Source organism: Melozone crissalis, unplaced genomic scaffold (genome assembly GCF_028551555.1).
Source record: "Melozone crissalis strain CALT ecotype California unplaced genomic scaffold, PUWL_Pcris_2 ptg000008l_1, whole genome shotgun sequence".
In the NCBI taxonomy this organism is placed as follows: Eukaryota; Metazoa; Chordata; class Aves; order Passeriformes; family Passerellidae; genus Melozone; species Melozone crissalis.
This window is the reverse complement of record NW_026535786.1, coordinates 6,463,962-6,469,962: the sequence shown is the minus strand read 5'-3', so window position 1 is coordinate 6,469,962 and position 6,001 is coordinate 6,463,962.

The following is a 6,001-nucleotide window of genomic DNA, read 5'->3' as shown; positions in this document are numbered from 1 at the left end:
AAAACTCCCTGGGAGCCGTCAGCCATTTCCATAATAACTTGTAAATAAGATCACAGGGACTTTTATGAACTTCTTTATGAAGTTATGCCAGCTTCTCCAGTACAACTTTGTCCTTCAGGATCTTTGTTAGACAAGTGTACTGGGCCTGGCTGGGATGGAGTTACCTTTTTTTCCTAACAGCCTGTGTGGAGCGATGCTTTGAAGCTGTGGCTGAAATGGTGCTGGTAACACCAAGAGTGTTTTGGCTATTGCTGCACAGAGCTTACAAAGCATCTGTGGTTTTCTCTCTTTCCTCCTCTGCCTATCTCAGCCAGCAAGTTGGCTGGAGGTTAGCAAAGGGTTGAAAGGGGACACAGCCAGGACAGTTGATTCTTGCTGCAAAAAGGGATATTCCATGCCATATGTCATCGTGCTTAGCAGTAAAAGCTCAGGGGAAGGAGGAAGAATGAAGCATGTTAAGAAGAAATTCTTCACTGTGAGGGTGGTAAAGCACTGGAACAGGTTGCCTCATCCCTGGAAGTGTTCAAGGCCAGGCTGGATGGGGCTCTAAGCAACCTGCTCTAGTGGAAGGTGTCCCTGCCCATGGCAGGGGTTTGGAACTGGATGGTCTTTAAGGTCCCTCCCAACCCAAGCCAGTCTGTGATCCTGTGATTTTGTGAAGCTATGTTTGGGGTTATGGCATTTGTCTTCTCAACTAAGGCTGAGGTCCTCCTTGCCAAGAAGTAGCAAAACATTTGCCTGCCAGTGGGAAGTAGTAATAAATTCATTTTTTTCCCCCTGCTTTGCCTGTGCATGCAGCTTTTGCTCTCCCCATTAAACTATCACTAGCTTAAACCACAACTCTTCTCATCTTCTTTCTGTTTTCTCCCCATCCCATGAGGGAGGGGAGTCAGTGAGCAGCAAAGGCAGGTGTCTGTTAGCCAGGGTCAGCCCACAACAGTCTGTTCCAAGTGCAGCATGGGGCCTGAGATAACGGGTTCCACGTGAGCATTCTATCAGCAGTTTGAGTTGTTAACTAGCAGGTCCTGTGCTGGCCATGCAGCTTGTGTTCTTTACTGTATATCACAGTCCAAGGCTGTTTCTGCTGTTTGCTGTGGTGCTCACTGCTTTACTTCATGTGCCTGGACACCTTTGGAAAAAGGCAATGGCCTTTGGAAAAGGCCGTGTGCCAGGGCTGGCGGACGGCCCTGGCATTGATGCTCCTCTGGTGCTGTGTGAGCTCCCTTGTGGGAAGCATTAGGGATTACACCTCCCTCTGCTCCCCTGGGATGGATCCTCTGCTCCTCTGGGCTGGATGTGTCCAGCTTTTTTGCACGGGCTCCCAAGCTCCCTGTAGGTAACCATGCATGCTCTTTGATGATGTTCTCAAGCACTGTTGGATTGCTGTTGGGCCTGCAGAACCTGGCTTGGTCCTAGCACAAGAGTAAACAAAGCATAAAGCATTATTGGTGAGGTGACAAAGAGATGTGTACCAAGATGGCCACTTGGTGCTGGCAAGGTTTGTGGGAGGGTCTGGGAAGGGGCCTAGAGGCAGTGCCTAGAGCAGTTATCACCTTCAATAGCCGGAGATTTTACACTTGAACAGGCACATAAACCTGTTGAACTGGCTCACCACTTGAAGGAAGGTGCTTTGCCTAACCCAATGAGACCCAGCGAATTTTGGCAATGTTTTTGGGCTTGGCCTGAGCCTCAGCCCAGCACCATCAGAGGAAGCAGGATGAGAGAGTGACAAAGAGACCAAGGAGGTGGAAATCACTCAAGTCATAAACCCCAAGTTTTAAAGGAGCTGCAAGATCTGTGGAAAAATTACAGCCACAAGCCAGGTGAGTAGATTGCTGCCTGGTTGCTCCAATGTCAGGATACTGGGGTCTGCTGAGTTAGCCAGCAAGCAGGCAGCTGGGATCCCTAAGGAGAGACACCAGGACTGGCAAAGGGAAACCTTTGGACATAATTCTTGTTGACAATGAAAGTCAGTTACTCCCTCAAGGATGACTTGGTACAATGCCTGGGCAAGTGAAACACCACTGTAAAGGCATCCAATGCCTGAGGGAAGTAGAGGTGGTGGGACTGCACCCAGTCCATGTGCAGAAGGTGCAAAAACTCACCAGTGCTGTATGCCAACACCGTGGGGCTGATGCACTGGACAGACCCTGAAGCACTAACTGCAGAGTGACTGTTCCAGTGGCTCCCAGGATTCAAAGAGAACTTCCCTTCCTTCCCCTGACCAAAGGTCTTGGTCTCAGCTGCCAGGGATGCTCCACAGAGTTATTTCTGTCAGAGGGAAAGGGGGAGGGCATGCCATGCCAGCCTGTGGTTCATCCTGCACAATTAGGAGGATAAAGAAGTGGAACAATGTGCCCACCTCAAACCTAGAAGCCCACATGCACAGACTGCAAGGAAAACCACTGCTACAAAGCACCCATCCAAGAACGCTGGTTTGATGGCCTGGCATGTGATCCAGAGAAGCAGAAGGCTTTGTTGGACACTGCTGCACAGTGTACCCTAACATCATCTGATTACAAGGGAGCAGAATCCACCTGGATTCCTGGAGTGACCTAGACTGGGAATGTCAGGGTCAGTTATCCATAGCTTAGTGAGCCCATGAAACACCATGACATCTAGGGAAAGATGCAAAAGGTGGATGGGGTTATGCTTGAGGGGTGCACCTGACCACCAAAGTATCACACAGGTGGTAGATGGAAGTTCTGTGAAGAGCAGGGAGAGGGTAATTCAGAAAGACAGGCAAGAGTATCAAGCACCAAAGCCTTTTTTCACTAACTAATTTCCACACTAGAGTTGTATTGACTTTGCCTGCATGCAGGAGCTACATACTGAGATTTCACAATGGTGAGATGCTGATGCAGGGCTTGGGCTTCTCACTGCTACAAGATTACAAAGAACAAGCAGTAGCCTCTGCTGATAGAAGTCAGCATGGTTCCATCGACTGCAGCCACCTCACTGACTTAGACAAGACTTAATCAAATACATCTGCGATCACTCTCCTATTATTCCTTCCCACTGGGGTCTCAATGTTATTCAAGACATCGACAAGGAGGAAAATCAACATCATGTCAACCACAGCTTCAAAGTCTGCCTGTCCACAGCCCATACTCCATCTAAATTTAATTTAGTAAGATTTATCTGAGCCTGATGTAAGTAAATTAATCATGCAGAGCGCTGACCTATCCTACCCCAGGCTCCCATACCCCACCCTGCATGTTTATTTGGAAGGTAATCTAATTTGCTGCAAATGTGCTTATCTAGTTGGAAAGCAAACTGTGATAGGTGCCTTAGGAGGAAGAAAGCTTTCCAGGATGCCTGCATCAGTGAATTCTCTTGTATGGGGAATACAGAATCTATTGTACTGTTGTTGTTGATCTGCACTGGCATTATTTACCTGCTCCCTGCTCTTTGTCTCTGTATGTTTGTGAAGCACAGCTAAGCTCCTAAGCTCCAGTCAGTTCAAAACTGGGTAGAATGCACCAGCCCTTCTCTCTGTGTTTCCTATAAAGAGCTTAAGCAACTCTGAAGAGCTGCTGCGTTACAACCTCCTACCTGCAAGGTACCTTTAGCAAATGAGAGTGAAATCCTTAGAGATGTTTGCTAGCATGATGCTGAAGCACAAGAGCCCACTGAGTAGCCAGCAGTGGCATAGCCTGGCTTTGTAACGCAGAAGAGTCAGAGCACACTGACCTGAGCAAGAGACACTGTGGAGGTCTCATGTTCCTAAATATATACAATACCAGCCAGTGCTGAAACAATTAGAGGACAAAATTATGATTAACAGCATCTTCTAGATGCAAAGTGTCTTCTGCCCCACTCCAGGTTGTTGAATCTCACTTACGTTTGCCTTCCAAGCTGTATCTTACACTTTGGCTTTGTCTCACCAGTGAGGTAAGAGAGGGATCAGAGCCAGTTCTGTTTCCCAGCAATACTCCCCTCTTACCCCCTGAGGTGAAGCAGAACAGAGCTGTGAGGGGGGTCTGCATATGGATGCTGAGGCAGGGATGATAGATGGATGGTCCTAACACCAGGCAGAGGATGTGTCATGCTATATCCCCTCTTTCCAACCATCTCCATCTCACTGGTTTCAACACTTTTCTCTTGGTGGTGCACATCCCCTTGCCTTTCCTATTTTCATCTGTTTCAGAGGAGACCCTTCTACCCCACAGCATCCTTGCAGAGTACGGCAGCATGGAAGTAATCCCTGCTGCAGACCCTCACCCACACAAATGGACTGATAATATCGAGATGTGTGGGTTGTGTGCATGCAAAAGCTGTAGAATAGATAGCTGAGAGCATAGGAATGGCTGTCCTGCACTGAATATGTACAAATGAGAATAAAACAGAGCAGAAGGAGGACCTGATCAGAACAGAGAGGCCCGTTGCCAGCCGATCCGGCTGTAGGCTGCTGCCCTCCGACGGCAAACCGGGACAGCATTCCTGCTGAGCAGCTCTCTGCCTTGCTGAAACCTACCGAGTTCAGCTGCTGGTTCTGGCTAACAGAAATCACAGCTTCCAAACACCCAATTTGCCATCTCGCTGTTTGTCTGAAGTGGAAAATCAGCACCCTGGGGCACTCAGCCTTTCTGCGCCACCAGGGAAGCTTTTGTGGATGGAAAGAGCTGTGTGCTGCTCAAGGAGCATTTGCCATCCTGAGCCTGCGTGTGACACTGTTAGCGTTTAACAAAAACATCCCTGCGGAGAAGGCGCCGATCTGCGGCTCCTCTCCCTTACTGACAGCTCTTTGTTGCTATTGTTGGGGTTTGTTTCTAATGTCTGTATCTCGGCAACACAGGAGCTGTTGATTCGTGGGCCCATGAAAACCTCGTGAAGTTCAGCAAGTGCAGGGGGCTGCATCTGCTGGGCAATCCCATATATGAGCACAGACTGGAAGAGGAGCTTACTGAGAGCAGCTCTGAGGAGAATGACCTGGGGGCTCTCATGCATAGAAAGCTGAACACAAGCTGGCAGTGTGTGCTCATAGCCCAGAAAGCCAATTTGCTGTAGCTCAGAAGTCCTGAGCTACAGCAAAAGCAGCGTGGGCAGCAGGGTGAGGGAAGGGATTCTGCCCCTCTGCTCTGCTCTTGTGATATCCCACCTGGAGTGCTGTGCCCAGCCCTGGGGAACTCAACACAAGAAGGATGTGGAACTGTTGGGGCAAGTCCAGGGGAGGCCACAAAGATGATCAAAGGGCTGGAGCACCTCTCCTACAAAGGCTGAGAGTGCTGGGCACGTTCAGCCAGGAGAAGGCTTAGAGGGAAACCTCACTGTGGCCTTCCAGCACCTTGAGGGGCTTGTGAGAAGACAGAGACTTTTTAAACGAGCCAACAGTGACAGGACATGTGTCAAGGGTTTTAAACTAAAAGAGGACAGGTTTAAATTAGATATTAAGAAGAAATTCTTTACTGTGAGGGATGCCAGTCAATGGAACAGGTTGCCCAGAAAAGGAGATAACTCTGAGGTATTAGATACAAACATCCTATCCCTGTACTGCCCAGTTACTTTCCTAGTGAACCAAGAAGTTAATTCATCATGAATATTAGACTTGTATGTATTTCTAAAAAAAAAAAGAAAAGAAAAAAAATGTAGCTTTATGTTCACACAAGCCACTGAGATTTGGATTAGATAGAAAGAAGAAATTCTTTACTGTGAGGATGGTGAGGCACTGGCACATGCTGCCCAGAGAAGCTGTGGATGCCCCATCCCTGGAAGTATTCAAGAGCAAGGATAGGGCTTTGAGCAAGCTGGTTTGGTGAAAGGTGTCTCTGCCCACGGCAGAGGTTTGGAACTAGATGATTTTCAAGCTCGTTTCCCTGGCGTCACAGAGCGGAGCAGCCCCCGCGGTGCGGCCACCAGCGGAGAGTGGTCACGGCCGGACATGGCGCCCAGAGCGCTGCGCTCCTCCAATCTGCACGGGGGCGCTGCGCCGCCGCCTCCGGCCGAGCCCTGCCTTACACCGCGGACTACAGTACCCAGCATGCCCCGCGGGGCCGCCCGG